Source organism: Rhinopithecus roxellana, chromosome 9, assembly GCF_007565055.1.
Source record: "Rhinopithecus roxellana isolate Shanxi Qingling chromosome 9, ASM756505v1, whole genome shotgun sequence".
In the NCBI taxonomy this organism is placed as follows: domain Eukaryota; kingdom Metazoa; phylum Chordata; class Mammalia; order Primates; family Cercopithecidae; genus Rhinopithecus; species Rhinopithecus roxellana.
The window spans coordinates 47,795,468-47,816,928 of record NC_044557.1 but is presented as its reverse complement, the minus strand read 5'-3'; positions in this window follow the sequence as shown (position 1 = coordinate 47,816,928).

The following is a 21,461-nucleotide window of genomic DNA, read 5'->3' as shown; positions in this document are numbered from 1 at the left end:
TGTTACATGTATTTTACCACAGTTTGAATTTAAAGAAAAAAAAAAGAAAAATACAAGTCTAACAAAAGATGTTAAGCAAATATTAACAATAACCAAAGTTACAAAAAAGTCATAAAAATGATTGCCTTTACAGATATGATAAAATGTAATATTTTCTAGATAAGAACAGGCATTACAGATCCCTACTAGTCTTATATAATAGCATTTGTATTTTTCACAACATACTTTCTTCTTCCAGAAGTAAGAAATAGTAACATTTTAAGAATTTTACTGTTATTAGCTTCCCCATTTTTAAACATTTCGTCGCATTTGTTTTCAATTTTTATAACTTCATCCTTGATTTTTTTGTGGTAATTTTATATAGATTATTTTCTATACAAATATTTTCTATACAAATAGATTTTCAGTCACCACCAATGATTATTAATTAATGTCACAGTTTTTAATAGACTGATTTTTAGTGTTAACACAGATAACTTATTAGCACTATAACTATAAGGAGCATAAGGACCATTTGAGTGCAAAAGTTATAATTTAAAAATGTCTCTAGATGATCATCAATAATCAGATAATCAATCCTGAAAATATGTATATAAAATTTTCACTGCTCACATAATTCAAGGTGAACAAAACCCTAACTTAAGATCATTTAATGGTGATATTTGGGTTAGAAATAATCAGTCTGTATACATCTGCTACATATTAGCACCATGTATACCCATAATTAGTAAAAACTTCAGAATGTTGTACAACATTCTAAGAAAGAAAGCAGTATATGCTTAACTTTAAATGGATTGTATTTTTTCAGAGATAAAGCATTAAGTTTGTAGATTTTAGATTAGGCATGAACCTTCCAATTATTATATTTTATGACTATTATTATTATCATTTCTCCAACAAGCAAAATGATTATTGCTTGTGAAATGCTTTTACAACAATCTTATGGGGAGAAATATTCACATGAAAATGGCATAGAAGTTTGAAATAGTTGATACCCCTACCTCAGCTCACAAAACTTGTAAGAGATTGGTTTCTGGTTTTGAAGTAGCTATTTGATAAGGCTGTTAATACCTATTGTTACTCAGTGCATTAAACAGGGAAGAGACTTGGCTATTCAATTACGGCATTATGTTCTTTGATTCCAAAGCAAGGTTCTGTCAGTCACCACAAAGATTATTCATTTATGTCACAGTTTTTAATAGACTGATTTTTGATAGACTAGTTTGTGGGGTAGACCTATATAATGAATGATAAGATAAAATTAGAAACTATAAAAGATTTATTAAAAATTTTCTCTTTTAACTCAGAGTACTTAACTACATTTAATTAAACATAGCACTTTCTGAACAAATATGTCTTAAACGATACAAAGAACATGAAAGCAGTAGTATTTAATCTTTTAGCCTTGAAGTATATGAAAATTGTATTAGTTGCTCAATAAATGTCTGCTGAAGTAACAAGCGACAAATGGGCATAGAGTCTTAAATGATAGCCACCAGTCAGACATTATTATTAAAGGTACATTAATTAAGTTAACCAACACAAAGAACTATTCTCAGTGGCTGGCTATATCTTAGCCACTACTTTTTTATTCAGTGACTAAATTTCAAATGCAACAACATATTCTTTTATGAAATTTTAGTATCTGGTAGCGAGCAAAAGTCATGTTATTCCCAAATACTGATAGAGTAAAAATATATTAAAGAAAAATAAGACTTTTCATTGTATTAATTAACAAAACATATTTGACATTATAGATCACTACCAAAAAATATTAAGAAAACGTTGGAACAATCTGGAGCATGTCTTTAGGCAATGTGGCAGGCTGAGAAACAGCTGGTGAAACATCAGCATTACTCTTCAATGACAGATTCATCCAAGAGTAGATAGATAACCAAACTAAAAGTACACCTTTTTTTTTTTTTTACTCTGTTGGTAGAGTGGCCTTATTAGTCTTTTACAATTTTACAAGGAAACCCAAATCAATACATTTGATATCTTCATGAACACAGAAATCAATATGCCATAATTACAAAGATTTCAAAGAATTTACCTTCTGAAAGTTGGAGTAGATTATGAATAAAGTGGATTTTCCTCGGGCAGATGTCATTTCTTCAATGGCTCCTGCCTGCATATTGAGGAGTGAGGAGTGGAGGGAAGCATACAGGAAGTCTATTTCAAGGCCTTTATGGATGATTTCAACACATCCATAAAGCTTGGTGAATTTATAGAACTCAAAAAGGAAGTGTATGATCCTTCTTATAACTTCAGAATTTAAAATTTAAAGTCTCTCTTTTCATCATGGACTGCAAATCTGTATTTAAATTATCCTATCCATATGATGGACCGGATACATATGTTGTGTGTGTGTGTGCGTGTGTTAACTTTAAATTGACCAGTGATCACTATAGAACAGATATTTTCAGTACATAAACAGAAGCAGACTTCCTAAACGATTGTGTTTTGCTCAAAAGTCAATGCTGATAGAAACCTGGGTCCTTGCTTGGAATCTGCCCTTCAATTTTGCCATTTATCAGATCTCCTTTTTTTTTTTCTACCTCCAAGGAATGCTTCGTGACTGTTGACCAGGATATGACACCCAGACAAAACCTGAAGAACACAAAGTGTTGCTGCTAGGTACTTAACAGTGCTTCAATCATTTTCCTTAAACTCTGTAAATAATTGGAAATGTTTAAAAAATATTATTTATATTAAATAACGTGATAAAATAAGAACAAATATCAATGAATGTATTTAGAGACATTCACATCATTTAACAGCATGATATATTGTTAATGTTGGGTAAAATGTGATGAACTATAAAGAAAAATAATGATTTGCTTATAGGAAAATCACAATGTTGGTTACATTCAAATATTGAGAAATCATAAGTAATAATAATAATGAACATGTAGAATATAAAGGGAACACCAAAACACTTTTTTCACACATACAAAATAAAATGCTTTCTTTTCCCAAGTTCTCCTCTGGGCCTAAGGCATAGCTATAAGTGGCATTATAAATGTTGTTGATATGAATTGAATGCATCCATTCTCTTTTTTATGAGGGAATTGGAGAGGAAGGGAAGAGATCAACATAAATATACTGTTTTGAATAATGTTCAAACAGTTTTAAATTTATTTCTGATTTAAAAAGTCAAGCTATTAATATATGTTAGACCCTTAATCCCATAAAGATTATAATGGGAAAACAGGTAACATATTATTGATAATGTTACCTATGTTTACCTAACTCACATGACCACTTGACTGCAGCCTAAGCATTCACATAAACTTTGCAGCTTAGCAATTGATATTAATCATGGATAACTTCACATTTATTTCCCCCTTTAGCTTCACAACAGTGTTTAACTGTAAAAACCTTTGGAAACACTAAGGTGGTGCTTGAGGTTAGCTGGGAATTACATACGGCTTTACAGCCTAATTAGGGGAGGAGCAGCTTTAACACATAGGTAAATACCCAAACTCTACAGTTATAGGGGATGAAACAGAACCTGATCAAAGACACCCAATAAATCTACAAAAAAAAAAAAAAAAAAAAAAAAGAGGAAAGGGATAAGAAAATAAAAGTAAACACTAAGCAAAGAATTCATCAGCAGTGAAGTGCAAAATGAAACAGGAGCAAATCACAGCCTCAAGTAAATTTTGCCAGATACAAAATGCTGTAGGTAACTTGATGAAGACACTTGAAACTGATGCATAATTCCTCTTCCTGGGAAAGTATTTTGCTTTTCCAGGAAGGAAATTAAAGAAAGTTTGTCATATTCCATCAACATTCCCGGTTTTGGAAGGATTAATAATGGATGCATGGGTAGACCATAGAATAAGTGGAATATTCCTTCCCCTGCCATAAATAAGCAGCATTTAATAGTTCAATAGATCTAAAATAAAACAGGATTGCTTCTTACCATTTTTTCCCTTTAAACCAGGTTTTTAAAAATAGAAACAGTTTACTCTTACATGGGAAAATACTTTCTGGTCTAGAGGGGTTAGGTCTGGAAACAAGAGCATACCACTGACAAGATGATCTATTAGGACTAATTGCATAATGGAGGAGTCACAGCACAAAGGAACCACACACATCTTCACCAAAGATAATGTTAGTTAATGAGATTTTTTCTCTCTCTAGCTAGTATCATTATTTGCAGAGATAATGATCATGTGTACTAAAAATTCGGGACTATTAAAGTAAAACTATTAAAACCCAAAATAGTTCTGGGTCCTGGCCAGTTGCAAGATCAATATACAAACATCAAAATTCTTTAAAAATCACCAATAATTGCTTATAAAATAAAATTAAAATGGTCACTTTTAAACAGGAATGATAATTATATAGCTGGAATTTTCTAAAATTATACTTTAAGTTTTGAGATACATGTGCAGAACATGCAGATTTGTTACATAGGTATACACGTGCCCTGGTGGTTTCGTGAACCCATAAAACCATCATCTCCATTAGGTATTTCTCCTAAAGCTATCCCTCCTGTAGCTCCCCCACCCTTGACAGGGCCCAGTGTATGATGTTTCCCTCTCTGTGTCCATGTGTTCTCATTGTTCAATGTCCAGTTATGAGTGAGAACATGAGGTGTTTTGTTTTCTGTTCCTGTGTTAGTTTGCTGAGAATTATTCCATCTTCATCCATGTCCCTGTAAAGGACATGAACTCATCATTTTTATAGCTGCATAGTATTCCATGTATATTTGCTACATTTTCTTTATCAAGTCTATCATTGATGAGCATTTGGGTAGGTTTCAAGTCTTTGCTATTGTGAATAGTGCTGCAGTAAACATACATGTGCATGTGTCTTTATACTAGAATGATTTACAATCCTTTGGGTATATAGGCAGTAATGGGATTGCTGGATCAAATGGTATTTCTGGTTCTAGATCCTTGAGGAATTGCCACACTGTCTTCCACAATGGTTGAACTAATTTACACTCCCACCGACAGTGTAAAAGTCTCCCTATTTCTCCCCATTCTCTCCAGCATCTGTTGTTTCCTTTTTAATGATCGCCATTCTAATTGGTGTGAGGTGGCATTTCATAATTGGTGTGTGGTTTTGATTTTGCATTTCTCTAATGACCAGTGATGATGAGCTTTTTTTTTTTTTTTTCCATGTTTTTTGGCCACATAAATGTCTTCTTTTGAGAAAAGCCTATTCATATCCATCACCCAGTTTTTGGTGGGGTTGTTTTTTCTTGTAAATTTGTTGAAGTTCTTTGCAGATTCTAGATATTGGCCCTTTGTCAGATGGATAGACTGCAAAAATTTTCTCCCATTCTGTAGGTTGCCTGTTCACTCTGATGATAGTTTCTTTTGCTGTGCAGAAACTCTTTAGTTCAATTAGATCCCATTTGTCAATTTTGCCTTTTGTTGCCATTGCTTTTGGTGTTTTAGTCATGAAGTCTTTGTCCATGCCTATGTCCTGAATGGCATTGTCTCAGTTTTCTTCTAGGGTTTCTATGGTTTTAGCTCTTATGTTTAAGTCTTTAATTCATCTTGATTTAATTTTTGTATAAGGTGTAAGGAAGGGGTCCAGTTTTAGTTCTCTGAATATGGCTAGCCAGTTTTCCCAACACCATTTATTTAATAGGGACTCCTTTCTCCGTTGCTTGTTTTTGTCAGGTTTGTTAAAGATCATATGGTTGTAGATGTGTGGTGTTATTTCTGAGGCCTCCGTTCTGTTCCATTGGTCTATATATCTGTTTTGGTACCAGTACCATACGTTTTGGTTACTATAGCCTTGTAGCATAGTTTGAAGTCAGGTAGCATGATGCCTCCAGCTTTGTTCTTTTTGCTTAGGATTGTCTTGGCTATACAGGCTCTTATTTGGTTCCATATGAAATTAATTTTTTCTATTTCTGTGAAGAAAGTCAATGGTAGTTTGATGGGGATAGCATTGAGTCTATAAATTACTTTGGGCAGTATGGCCATTTTCACGAATTTGATTCTTCCTATTCATGAACATGGAACGTTCTTCCATTTATTTGTGTCCTCTGTTATTTCCTTGAGCAGTGGTTTGTAGTTCTTCTTGAAGAGGTTCTTCACACCCCTTGTAAGTTGTATTCCTAGGTATTTTATTCTCTTTGTAGCAATTGTGAGTGGAAGTTCACTCATGATTTTGCTCTCTGATTGTCTATTATTGGTGTATAGGAATGCTTGTGATTTTTGCACAATGATTTTGTATCCTGGGACTTTGCTGAAGTTGCTTATCAGCTTAAGGAGATTTGGGGCTGAGATGATGGGGTTTTCTAAATATACAATCATGTCATCTGCTGGGAATATTTTTTTAAGTGTAAGATTTGCGTGAAAAGACTATATATACAATTTTACCTAGGAAGAGAAAGGAATAAATATGGAGACATGCAATGTAACTTCCTGATAAAATATCATAGTCTAAATGTTATATATATATATATTATTAAATTGAAATAAAAAATAAAATTTAAGACTATATATACATTATAACATTATATCAACCAGCTAAATTTTTAATTTTAAGTTTAAAAATGAAACCAGTTTAAATCATTTCTGATATCACCTACAAAAAGATATGTGAAAATACCTAGAACATTTAAGACACAGAATAATAGATGAGGATTAGCTTTTAAAAATTTTGAAACATATTTTAAAACATATTATTTAACACTTGTATCAGCAAGGTACAAAAGTAGACTAGCCATCGTAACTAAATATGTATGTCTAGAAAAGAACCTGGATATAGTTGAAATTTTAGGAAATTATATTGGGAAGTTTTTCAAAATAATGATATGAGGAGAAATTAGTCAATAAATATATGGACAGGTGATTTGCCACATGTAAATATAAAAGTTATGTTCCCTACCTCATGTGTAACATGAAATATTCCCAGGTCTCTATCAAAGACATACTTTTTAAAAATAATTTTTATAATTTTTGTTTTTGAGAGAGTTTGATAGGAACACAAAACTCAGAATAAAAGAAGGTTTTATTATATTTTCATTGTTAAACGTCCCCCTCTACAACCACCTTCTTTATCAAGCAAGAACAGCAATAATCTGTGTGGAAAATAAAATGACTGATATTTAAAAGATATAAGTTCATATCTCTGAAATGTACAAATTTCTTGAAATGTAAAAGAAAAACACACGTGTTCAACCTCATTTAAAAATGTTAAACAAAAAATTACTTTAGTACAGTGGATAGAAAAGGGCTAAAAATATTGACAGAAGTATATTACAAAGTATGATGTCCAATAGAAATTTCTATGATGGAAGTGTTTTCATATCTTTAATATCATGTATGAAAACCATCAGCCATATGTGGTTATTGAGCAGTTGACATATCACTAAAGTAATTAAGAAACTAAAATTCAATTTTTTTAAATTAAAATTTGAATAGCCCTCTAGGGATAATTACTACCTTACTGGAAAGTACAGAGTTTTCACTAAAATATAGTCTTTTCCATATAGTCTCCATATGATCAGTATGACTCAAACATACTATTTTATTTTATTTTTGAGACAGAGTCTTGATCTGTCACCCAGGTTGGAGTGCAGTGATGAGATCTCGGCTCACTGCAACCTCTGCCTCTGGACTTCAAGTGATTATCCTGCCTCAGCCCGCCAAGTAGCTGGGACTACAGGCTCCCGCCACTATGCCCAGCTAATTTGTGTATTTTTAGTAGACACGGGCTTTCACTGTATTGGCCAAGCTGGTCTCGAACTCCTGAGCTCAAGTGATCTGCCTGCCTCGGCCTCCCAAAGTGTTGGGATTATAGGTGTGAGCCATTGCACCCAGCTCAAACATACCATTTTTTTGAAGAAATCTGGCCATATGCATCAAAATTCTCTAAATATATTCTCTTTAACCTAAAAAAATTCAAATTTAGCTTTTTATTGTAAGAAAATAGCATGGTAAGTACAACAACTGTAGGACATGGACACAGGGAGAGGAACAACATTTACTGAGGCCTGTTGCTAGAGGGGAGAGCATTAGGGAAAAGAGATAGTGGATGCTGGGATTAATACTAGGTGATGGGTTGATAGGTGCAGTAAACCCCATGGCCCACATCTACTTATGTAACAAACCAGCACATCCACCCTGAAACTTAAAAAACAAATGAAAAAATTGTATAAAATGAAGAATGTTTATTGAATTTGAAAAATCGGGGACCATATAAATGACTAAAAATAGAAAAAAAGTTAAATAGATTTGGTTCACTAACTCACAAGAGAATTCACATAATATAACTGCCATGTTGCTTCTGTATTGTGGTCGCTCTCCATTGTTTTCCATATTATAGGATGTGATAATTAAGGAGTGGTGGGATCAGTGTCAGGAAAAGTCATATTATCGCTTTTCTTTTTCTGGAAACTGCTCTGTTATTAGCAATTCCTTAGTGAATTTTGGTTCTGTATGAATAGCTCATCATATTTATTACTCATATTGATCTTACTAATTACTAACACCCTTAAGCCCTTTATATACACAATAAAGAGGTGCAATTTTTAATCATATGTATAACATTGAACTAAAATTTGTTATTCTCCATTAAACTGTAAATTCAACAAGGAATGAGAATGTTTCATAATAATATTCCCCAGCATTAGCATACACTTAGTGGTCACATAATAAATATGAGTAGAATTAATTAAATAAATGAAACATACATTAGAGACCTGAGCATATTTCAATGGTAACCTCACTTCAGGAGTAATTTCCTACACATCTGACCAATTAGTTACTCAAAGCTTATCTGTTATGTGTGATAGAAAATTTCAAATATCTGGATAAAGTCAATGCTCAATTCTGAATCATGGTCTATGTATCTAACTGCCATCAATTCTGCATGCATATTGTTTTACTATGGCAACAATGATTACATAAAAGCACAGATTATTAAAATATAAATAAATAAGACAGAAATTATGTAGGCTTCATTAAAATTGCCAAGTGTGTTAAGCTATCCTGATAATTTGCCAGTAATGACTTGTACATATTTACTGCATAAGCCATAAACCACTCTATCAGATTTTATTCTTTGATGCTTAAGTAGCAGATTACATGTTATTAAAACAGATAATGTACCTCATAAGATTTTTCTTCCTTCTTTAGAAATATTTATGGAAAAACTAGTTTAATTTTAATTTAAAGAATGCTTCAGTTTGCCTTTTCTGTCTACTGAAATTTTAATCACACTGACATATTTGTAAACAACATAGAAGTTTTCTGAAAAATATATGATGTTTCACAGGGAAAAATGGAGAAAACAAAACAAAATTAGAATGTAAGAAACATTCACAGAAGACCAGTTGAATCATATTAGACCAACTGCCACAGAACGTTGAGCAGAGAAAGTTACTTCAGAGGGATATTCAGATTGTTTATTTCATCTTCTTTGACTTTGTTTATATATTTTTCATCAACAGATGGATTAGTACCAGCTGTGTCTTTATGCATGAATGTCTCATACAGGTATGTGACGCTCGTTTTGGCTAGGTACAACTGAGCCAGTGAGCACTTTCCATTTCACTGCCAGGTGTTCTTTACAATGACTTTCAAAATTGACTTTTAAGTTGTCATGTTCTTGAATCTGGAGTTAAGAAAGGAAAAAAAAAATTATATTTTTGAAATTCAGTATTGCTTTTGAACTCACAGTCTGAAGACTTGTCATTACCAGAAAGCTGAGCTTTTGAAACCTTGCTTTGTATTTTTTAAGTTTGAAATATTAACGCTGAAAAGAAACAGTATCTCCTCTTCACAAAATTGAAGCTTCTGGGAAAATATCCAGTTATTTTTTTCCTTATAAATAGACATTTTTAGTAGACACAAATATAGTAACAATTTGATATTTCCCAAAAAAGACATGTTTGAATTCCTGCCAAATATATTTTATAGTTATTTATTTATTTATGTATTTTATTTAATTTTGAGATGGAGCCTCGCTCTGTCACCCAAACTGGAGTGCAGTGGCACGATCTCAGCTCACTGCAACCTCCATTTCTCCAGTTCAAGCAATTCTCCCTGCCTCAGCCTCCCGAGTAGCTGGGATTACAGGCACCCACCACCCTGCCTGGCTAATTTTTGTTTTTTTAGTAGAGATGGGGTTTCGTCCTGTTGGCCAAGCTGGTCTCGAACTCCTGACCTCAGGTGATCTGCCTGTTTCAGCCTCCCAAAGTGCTTGGATTACAGGCGTGAGCCACCACGCCTGGTCTATGTATTTTATTTATGATTTGGCGGTGGTGTTGCTTTTTATGTTTCATGACTGAGATGGACTTTTGAATCTTATGCATTTTTGTAAAATTAAATCATATTTTACTTTGTGTAAAATTAAACCATAATCTGTTCCAAATAGTGATCTTAGCTTTTACATTTGGAAACTTTTTGTTCTCTAAAAAAACTTTTATTTTTGACTTTGAGAATTTAAGTTGCATAACCTAGAAGTACTGCACTGGAGATACAAGTTGAATGTATCCTTTAAAAAAATAGATGAGAAATCTTTTTACTTTTGATGAAAATATAACAATTGAATTAAAATGCTGTGGAAATAATTTGTCAAGACCCAGAAAAATTATTTTCTTCCTCTTTCTACCCCCTGCTTTTTCTAAAACTTGTTTCTCTACTCACTTTATATTTTTTAAGTTATAAAGCTTGCTTTCCATATTATTACATTAATATCTTTTTGTCAGATTGTTTTATTGTCTTAAAATCTTTATCATTTGTTCCTGTTTCATTTAGAAATTTTATCTTCTAGAGAGCTGTCAGTGTTTGTGAAAATGCTAATTTTCTATAATTTTGCTAATTTTATCATGATTTTGAGAAATCAGGAGGTAGCTGAGTGTTATTATGTCTATGTGATTTATTTATAGAAAAAATGATCACTTCTGAGATAGGCAAATAAGACTGCTAAGGAAAAAGTCAATTTTAGAATTTAAAAAAAGATTACTAAAATACAATTTTTATTCTGCCATTTAAATTATTCTCTCTTATGGTTTTAGTTATTATTATCTTAATTTATCTCTTCACTACTACTTATCAATATATTCTTTTAAGAGATGAGATCTTGCTCTGTCACCCAGGCTGGAATGTGGTGCTATGATCACAGATCACTGCAACCTTGAACTCCTGGTTCAAGTCATCCTCCTGCTTCAGCCTTTCAAGTAAACTCAAAGATGCAACTCAAAGATCCATGATGTATGCAACCACATTTTTTTTCAGCTGTACTCTATATTAAATGCTATTTTTAGTATATCTTAAATTGTATTACACACATAGAGTCTATTGCTATTCTTTATATTTTGTTTAAATACAGTTATGCTTTTGCTTATATTGTTTTAAATATTGTGACCTAGTAATATCCATTAGTGTACATGTTGGACAGACATGGCCAAAGCTGACTCACAATAAGTTACGGCCTTATATAATTCCCTCCCCTTGAATGTGGGTAGTACCTGTGACTTACTTTTCACCAATAGAACATGGCAGAGGTAGTGGGATGACAATTCCTTGATTACATTACTTTACATGGCAAGGAATAGCACTCACTTATGGTATACTATATATAAGTTTGTCTTAGCTTTAGATTGTAGAGCCACATTCTTCTGCTGACCTTGACTGGCTATGTATCAGAAAGTTGTAGGTGGCTCTACAGACGGAGAGTGGACTTCATTTGATAGTCAGTAAGAAGCTGGGTACTTCAGTCATAAAATTAAAAGAGAATTAAGCCCTGGTGCTGTGGCTCACACTTGTAATCCTAGCACTTTCAGAGGCAGAGGCAGGCAAATCACTTGAGGTCAGGAGTTCGAGACCAGCCTTGCCAACATGGCGAAACCCCGACTCTACTAAAAATACAAAAATTAGCTGGGTGTGATGACTGGCACTTGTAATGCCAGCTACTCAGGGGAATCGCTCGAACTCTGAATGCGAAGTTTTCAGTGAGCCGAGATTGTGCCACTGCACTCCAGCCTAAGCGACAGAACAAGATTTCGTTTCAAAAAATTAAAATAAAATAAAAAGGAATTAATTATTTCAAAAAGCTAAATGAGTTTGGAAGTGGATTCTTTCCCAATCAAGCCTCTAGATGAAAAGGTAGTCTGGCTGACAACTTGATTTCAAGACCCTGAGGAGGATTCTCCTAGGTCTTGCCCAGAATTCTGAACAAACAAGCTGTGAGAGAATAAAGTCATCTTGTATTAAGCTGCTAAGTCTTTGGTAAAATTTTGAGCTGCAATAGTAAACTAACAAGGATATCTATACATCCCACTTTTTGAGGGGTGTGTAATTCCAGATGTGCTTTTCTAGATGACTCTGAGAATTATTTTGCTAGATTCCCACAAATATTTGACAGTTTTGATTGGAATCATATTAAAAGTATAAATTATTTTTCAGTGAATATGCATTTTTGCAGAAATATTTAGTTGTTTAAAAAATCTAAAACTATATTCCCTTGATTCCAGGAATATTTTTGATATCAAAAATATATTTTGTCCTGAATCCAAATGATTATGTTATGTTTCTATATTAACATATTGAACTTATTTACAAGTTAGATTTACTAGCCTTAAATAATCATGGGAGTACAAAAAGTCATGTTGTATTGCTGTTGAATATAAAGTCAAAATCAGTTTACCCATATTTTATTTTACTGTTTCTGTATTTATTTTGGAAATAACATTAATACATACTATCATTTCTTGTAATTGGTGAGTTTTGGTACCTTTCTCTTTTATGAGACAGGGTCTTGCTCTGTTGCCCAGGCTGGAGTGTAGCAGTGCAATTGTAGCTCACTGCAGCCTTGACCTTCCAGGCTCAAGTGATCCTCCCACCTCAGCCTCTTGAGTAGCTAGGACCACAAATGCATGCTAATGCACCTGGCAAATTTTTATGTACAGCCAGGATCTGGCTAGGTTGGCCAGGCTGGTCTCAAACTCCTGAGCTGAAGTGATCCTACTGCCTCGACCTCCCAAAGTGCTGAGATTACAGGTGTGAGCCACCATGCCCAGCAGTATCTCTTGTACGATATTGATAAGTCAACATTTTTCATACCAAGGCACAGCTAACACAGCATAAGAAGTAACTTCTTGGAATAACTTGCTAAAAAATTACCTTTAAATCACCTAATCACATGGCTTTTCTTAAAGAAAATTTAGTTTTTTCTATTTCTGTTGGCGTGTTTTTCTGAAGAAATTTGATTAATTACTATTTATAGAAACACATTTACTTCACGGAGAATGCCAACTATATTAGAATAGATAGCAATTTCAATCTTTTTATTCATTTAAAATTTTTTCCATATCAGAGAATATGTTGCCTTCCTTATGTATAATTTATATGGTTTGGCCTTGTTTCATTTTTCATTTGAATACATTGTCTTGAAACTGTGTGTGTGTGTGTGTGTGTGTGTGTGTGTGTGTGTGTGTGTGCATTTAAGAAGCAGAGCTGAAACGAGTTTTTAGTCCTTTCTCTTGATTTCCTATTTTCTAAAGTATCTCTATTAATAGCTGCTTATTTGCTTATTTGTTTGCAATGATTAGTTTCATTTTTAATTTCTGTGTAACATTAAGAATGTTTATCACACTAATTAAAAGAAACATACTGGATTTTTAGGTAATTTTCATTAATCTCATGCTTTATCACTTGTATTTTAAGCATGTTGTTTTATCTATTGTGATTTGTACGTTTTAATAGACAATGCCAATATGTACATAGATGTAGATTTCTTTTAATTGATTTATTTTGGAATGTGACGAATGATTTTTGTCCATAAAATAATGTTTTATAATGTTTTATTTGTATTTTAATTTTAACTACACAGTAATCTTCCAATTGCCTCATCCTCTGGCATAATATTAATGTGCTTTTACTGTCCAGTTTTCTGTCAAATGAGTTCTTTAGTCACATTTTTGTATTTTTGCAATTTTCTCTTTGATTTCTTTGAGTTGCACTTTATATAACAAGTTACTATTTTTATGACTTGTCCTTTTCACTGAGAATGGCTACGGTTATTCTGGAACTTCTGTGGTTCCATATACATTTCAGGACTGTTTTTTTTCTACTTCTGTAAAAAATTTCATTGACATTTTGATAGAAATTGCTTTGAATCCATAGATTGCTTTAGATAGTATGGACATTTTAATAGTATTGATCTTCCAATCCATGAATATGGAATACCTTACTATTTTTGTATATCTCCTCCAATTTCTTTCATCATTGGTTTTTTTTTTTTTTTTTTTATACTTTAAGTTCTAGGGTACATGTGCATAACGTGCAGGTTTGTTACATATGTATACTTGTGCCATGTTGGTGTGCTGCACCCATCAACTCGTCAGCACCCATCAATTCATCATTTATATCATGTATAACTCCCAATGCAATCCTTCCCCCCTCCCCCCTCCCCATGATAGGCCCCAGTGTGTGATGTTCCCCTTCCTGAGTCCAAGTGACTTCATTGTTCAGTTCCCACCTATGAGTGAGAACATGCGGTGTTTGGTTTTCTCTTCTTGTGATAGTTTGCTAAGAATGATGGTTTCCAGCTGCATCCATGTCCCTACAAAGGACACAAACTCATCCTTTTTTATGGCTGCATAGTATTCCATGGTGTATATGTGCCACATTTTCTTAATCCAGTCTGTCACTGATGGACATTTGGGTTGATTCCAAGTCTTTGCTATTGTGAATAGTGCCGCAATAAACATACGAGTGCATGTGTCTTTGTAATAGAATAATTTACAATCCTTTGGGTATATACCCAGTAGTGGGATGGCTGGGTCATATGGTACATCTAGTTCTAGATCCTTGAGGAATTGCCATACTGTTTTCCATAATGGTTGAACTAGTTTACAATCCCACCAACAGTGTAAAAGTGTTCCTATTTCTCCACATCCTCTCCAACACCTGTTGTTTCCTGACTTTTTAATGATTGCCATTCTAACTGGTGTGAGATGGTATCTCATTGTGGTTTTGATTTGCATTTCTCTGATGGCCAGTGATGATGAGCATTTTTTCATGTGTCTGTTGGCTGTATGAATGTCTTCTTTTGAGAAATGTCTGTTCATATCCTTTCCCCACTTTTTGATGGGGTTGTTTGTTTTTCTCTTGTATATTTGTTTGAGTTCTTTGTAGATTCTGGATATTAGCCCTTTCACAGATGAGTAGATTGCAAAAATTTTCTCCCATTCTGTAGGTGGCCTGTTCACTCTGGTGGTAGTTTCTTTTGCTGTGCAGAAGCTCTTTAGTTTAATTAGATCCCATTTGTCAATTTTGGCTTTTGCTGCCATTGCTTTTGGTGTTTTAGACATGAAGTCCTTGCCCATGCCTATGTCCTGAATGGTACTACCTAGGTTTTCTTCTAGGGTTTTTATGGTATTAGGTCTAACATTTAAGTCTCTAATCCACCTTGAATTAATTTTCGTATAAGGAGTAAGGAAAGGATCCAGTTGCAGCTTTCTATTTACGGCTAGCCAATTTTCCCAGCACCATTTATTAAATAGGGAATCCTTTCCCCATTTCTTGTTTATCTCAGGTTTGTCAAAGATCAGATGGCTGTAGATGTGTGGTATTATTTCTGAGGACTCTGTTCTGTTCCATTGGTCTATATCTCTGTTTTGGTACCAGTACCATGCTGTTTTGGTTACTGTAGCCTTGTAGTATAGTTTGAAGTCAGGTAGCATGACGCCTCCAGCTTTGTCCTTTTGACTTAGGATTGTCTTGGCAATGCGGGCTCTTTTTTGGTTCCATATGAACTTTAAAGCAGTTTTTTCCAATTCTGTGAAGAAACTCATTGGTAGCTTGATGGGGATGGCATTGAATCTATAAATAACCTTGGGCAGTATGGCCATTTTCACGATATTGATTCTTCCTATCCATGACGATGGTATGTTCTTCCATTTGTTTGTGTCCTCTTTGATTTCACTGAGCAGTGGTTTGTAGTTCTCCTTGAAGAGGTCCTTAACATCCCTTGTAAGTTGGATTCCTAGGTATTTTATTCTCTTTGAGGCAATTGTGAATGGATGTTCATTCATGATTTGGCTCTCTGTTTGTCTGTTACTGGTGTATAAGAATGCTTGTGATTTTTGCACATTAATTTTGTATCCTGAGACTTTGCTGAAGTTGTTTATCAGCTTAAGGAGATTTTGGGTGGAGACAATGGGGTTTTCTAAATATACAATCATGTCATCTGCAAACAGGGACAATTTAACTTCTTCTTTTCCTAACTGAATACCCTTGATTTCTTTCTCTTGCCTGATTGCCCTAGCCAGAACTTCCAACACTATGTGGAATAGCAGTGGTGAGAGAGGGCATCCCTGTCTTGTGCCAGTTTTCAAAGGGAATTTTTCCAGTTTTTGCCCATTCAGTATGATATTAGCTGTGGGTTTGTCATAAATAGCTCTTATTATTTTGAGGTACGTTCCATCAATACCGAATTTATTGAGCGTTTTTAGCATGAAGGGCTGTTGAATTTTGTCAAAAGCCTTTTCTGCATCTATTGAGATAATCATGTGGTTCTTCTCTTTGGTTCTGTTTATATGCTGGATTATGTTTATTGATTTGCGAATGTTGAACCAGCCTTGCAACCCAGGGATGAAGCCCACTTGATCATGGTGGATAAGCTTTTTGATGTGCTGCTGAATCCGGTTTGCCAGTATTTTATTGAGGATTTTTGCATCGATGTTCATCAGGGATATTGGTCTAAAATTCTCTTTTTTTGTTGTGTCTCTGCCAGGCTTTGGTATCAGGATGATGTTGGCCTCATAAAATGAGTTAGGGAGGATTCCCTCTTTGTCTATTGATTGGAATAGTTCCAGAAGGAATGGTACCAGCTCCTCCTTGTACCTCTGGTAGAATTCAGCTGTGAATCCTTCTGGTCCTGGACTTTTTGGTGGGTAGGCTATTAATTATTGCCTCAATTTCAGAGCCTGCTATTGGTCTATTCAGGGATTCAACTTCTTCCTGGTTTAGTCTTGGGAGAGTGTAATTGTCCAGGAAATTATTCATTTCTTCTAGATTTTCTAGTTGATTTGCGTAGAGGTGTTTATAGTATTCTCTGATGGTAGTTTGTATTTCTGTGGGGTCGGTGGTGATATCCCCTTTATCATGTTTTATTGCGTCTATTTGATTCTTCTCTCTTTTCTTCTTTATTAGTCTTGGTAGCGGTCTGTCAATTTTGTTGATCTTTTCAAAAAACCAACTCCTGGATTCATTGATTTTTTGGAGGGTTTTTTGTGTCTCTATCTCCTTCAGTTCTGCTCTGATCTTAGTTATTTCTTGCCTTCTGCTAGCTTTTGAATGTGCTTGCTCTTGCCTCTCTAGTTCTTTTAATTGTGATGTTAGAGTGTCAATTTTAGATCTTTCAAGCTTTCTCTTGTGGGCATTTAGTGCTATAAATTTCCTTCTACACACTGCTTTAAATGTGTCCCAGAGATTCTGGTATGTTGTATCTTTGTTTTCATTGGTATCAAAGAACATCTTTATTTCCGCTTTCATTTCGTTATGTACCCAGTAGTCAGTCAGGAGCAGGTTGTTCAGTTTCCATGTAGTTGAGCGGTTTTGATTGAGTTTCTTAGTCCTGAGTTCTAGTTTGATTGCACCGTGGTCTGAGAGACAGTTTGTTATAATTTCTGTTCTTTTACATTTGCTGAGGAGTGGTTACTTCCAATTATGTGGTCAATTTTGGAATAAGTGCGATGTGGTGCTGAGAAGAATGTATATTCTGTTGATTTGGGGTGGAGAGTTCTATAGATGTGTATTAGCTTGGCTTGGTGCAGAGATGAGTTCAATTCCTGGATATCCTTGTTAACTTTCTGTCTCGTTGATCTGTCTGATGTTGACAGTGGAGTGTTGAAGTCTCCCATTATTATTGTATGGGAGTCTAAGTCTCTTTGTAAGTCTCTAAGGACTTGCTTTATGAATCTGGGTGCTCCTGTATTGGGTGCATATATATTTAGGAGAGTTAGCTCTTCCTGTTGAATTGATCCCTTTACCATTATGTAATGGCCTTCTTTGTCTCTTTTGATCTTTGATGGTGTAAAGTCTGTTTTATCAGAGACTAGGATTGCAACCCCTGCTTTTTGTTCTCCATTTGCTTGGTAGATCTTCCTCCATCCCTTTATTTTGAGTCTATGTATGTCTCTGCATGTGACATGGGTCTCCTGAATACAGCAGACTGATGGGTCTTGACTCTTTATCCAGTTTGCCAGTCTGTGTCTTTTAATTGGAGCATTTAGTCCATTAACATTTAAGGTTAATATTGTTATGTGTGACGTTGATCCTGCCATTATGATATTAACTGATTATTTTGCTCTTTAGTTGATGCAGTTTCTTCCTAGCCTCGATGGTCTTTACATTTTGGCATGTTTTTGCAATGGCTGGTACCAGTTGTTCCTTTCCATGTTTAGGGCTTCCTTCAGGGTCTCTTGTAAGGCAGGCCTGATGGTGACAAAATCTCTAAGCATTTGCTTATCTTTAAAGGATTTTATTTCTCCTTAACTGATGAAACTTAGTTTGACTGGATATTAAATTCTGGGTTGAAAATTCTTTTCTTTAAGAACGTTGAATATTGGCCCCCACTCTCTTCTTGCTTGTAGAGTTTCTGCCGAGAGATCTGCTGTTAGTCTGATGGGCTTCCCTTTGTGGGTAACCCAACCTTTCTCTCTGGCTGCCCTTAAGATTCTTTCCTTCATTTCAACTTTGGTGAATCTGGCAATTATGTGTCTTGGAGTTGCTCTTCTGGAGGAGTATCTTTGTGGCGTTCTCTGTATTTTCTGAATTTGAATGTTGGCCTGCCCTACTAGGTTGGGGAAGTTCTCCTGGATGATATCCTGAAGAGTGTTTTCCAACTTGGTTCCATTTTCCCTCTCACTTTCAGGCACCCCAATCAGACGTAGATTTGGTCTTTTTACATAATTCCATACTTCTTGCAGGCTTTGTTCATTTCTTTTTCTTCTTTTTTCTTTTGGTTTCTCTTCTCGCTTCATTTCATTCATTTGATCCTCAATCGCTGATACTCTTTCTTCCAGTTGATCGAGTCGGTTACTGAAGCTTGTGGATTTGTCACGTATTTCTCGTGTCATGGTTTTCATCTCTGTCATTTCATTTATGACCTTCTCTGCATTAATTATTTTAGCTATCAATTGTTCCACTCTTTTTTCAAGATTTTTAGTTTCTTTGCGCTGTGTATGTAATTCCTCCTTTAGCTCTGAGAAGTTTGATGGACTGAAGCCTTCTTCTCTCATCTCGTCAAAGTCATTCTCTGACCAGCTTTGATCCGTTGCTGGCAATGGGCTGCGCTCCTTTGCAGGGGGAGATGCGCTCTTATTTTTTGAATTTCCAGCTTTTCTGCCCTGCTTCTTCCCCATCTTTGTGGTTTTATCTGTCTCTGGTCTTTGATGGTGGTGACGTAACTGATGGGGTTTTGGTATAGGTGTCCTTCCTGTTTGATAGTTTTCCTTCTGACAGTCAGGACCCTCAGCTGTAGGTCTGTTGGAGATTGCTTGAGGTCCACTCCAGACGCTGTTTGGGTATCAACAGCAGAGGTTGCAGAAGATAGAATATTGCTGAACAGTGAGTGTATCTGTCTGATTCTTACTTTGGAAGCTTCCTCTCAGGGGTGTACTCCACCCTGTGAGGTGTGGGGTGTCAGAGTGCCCCTAGTGGGGGATGTCTCCCAGTTAGGCTACTCAGGGGTCAGGGACCCACTTGAGCAGGCAGTCTGTCCGTTCTCAGATCTCAGCCTCCGTGTTGGGAGATCCACTGCTCTCTTCAAAGCTGTCAGAGATGTTTGCGTCTGCAGAGGTTCTGCTGCCTTTTTTTTTTTTTTTTAAGCTGTGCCCTGTCCCCAGAGGTGGAGTCTACAGAGACAGGCAGGTTTACTTGAGCTGCTGTGAGCTCCACCCAGTTCGAGCTTCCCAGCGGCTTTGTTTACCTACTTAAGCCTCAGCAATGGCGGCCGCCCCTCCCCCAGCCTAGCTGCTGCCTTGTGGATAGATCGACGCAGACTGCTGTGTTAACAATGAGGGAGGCTCCGTAGGCGTGGGACCCTCCTGGCCAGGTGTGGGATATATTCTCCTGGTGTGCCCATTTGCTTAAAGCACAATATTGGGGTGGGAGTTACCCGATTTTCCAGGTGTTGTCTCAGTTCCCCTGGCTAGGAAAAGGGATTCCCTTCCCCCTTGCACTTCCCAGGTGAGGCAATGCCTCGCCCTGCTTCAGCTCTCTCTGGTCGGGCTGCAGCAGCTGACCAGCACCGATTGTCCGGCACTCCCTAGTGAGATGACCCCAGTACCTCAGTTGAAAATGCAGAAATCACCGGTCTTCTGTGTCGCTCGCACTGGGAGTTGGAGACTGGAGCTGTTCCTATTCGGCCATCCTGCTCCGCCCCCCTCATCATTGTTTTATAATTTTCACTGTAGATATCTTTCACTTCTTTGGTTAAGTTTTTTTTCCTAGGTATTTTATTTTTAGCTAATGTAATTGGGGTTACTTTCTTTATTTTTTAGATTGTTTATTCTTGGCATATAGAAGAGCTGTTGGTTTTTCTATGTTGATTTTGTATTCTGCAATTTCATTGGATTTGTTTATCAGGTCTAATAGTTTTTTAGTGGAGTCATTAGGTTTTTCTAAATAAAAGATTACGTCATCTGCAAATAAGAGTAATTTGACTTTTTTTTCCAATTTATTAATTTGACTTGTGTCCATTTTTTTCTTTCTCTTGTTTAATTGCTCTGCTTAGGACTGTTAGTACTATGTTGAGTTAAAGTTACAAAAGTGGACGTCCTTGACTTGTTAAAGATCTTAGGCAAAAGATTTTCCATCTTTCCCCATTAAATATGAAACTAGCTATGTGTTTGTCACATATGGCTTTTATTATATAGAGGTTCTATACCTATTTTTGAGAGTATTTTTCATTAAGGATGTTGAATTTTATCAAATGCTTTTTTTGGCATCTATTGAAATGATACTGTTTTTTGTCATTCATTCTACAGATATGAAGTATCACATGTATTTATTTGTGTGTGTTGAACCATCTTTGCATCCCTGGAATGATTTTCACTTGACCAGATTGAATTCTTACTTGTTGTTTGACTTTTAGTAAATTACAGACTACTTTGTACTTCAGTTTCTTCATCTGTAAAATGGCTTTAATCGTTTTATCTACTTCATGAGGTTGTTGTGAGGTTTAAAATAGTTTGACAGTCATGTGCCACAAAACAACATTTTTGTCAATGTCTGTTCACATACACGACAGTGGTCCATAAGATTGAAAGGAGATGAAAAATTCCTATTGCTTAGTCACATTATAGCTGTCACTACATTATTCAGTACAGTAACATGCTGCCCGGGTTTGCAGCCTAGGAGCAATAGACTATATCATATAGCCTCAGTATAGTAGACTTTACCAATGCAGGTTTAGGTAAGAGCATTCTATGATGTTCCCACAGCAACAAAATTGCCTAAGGATGCATT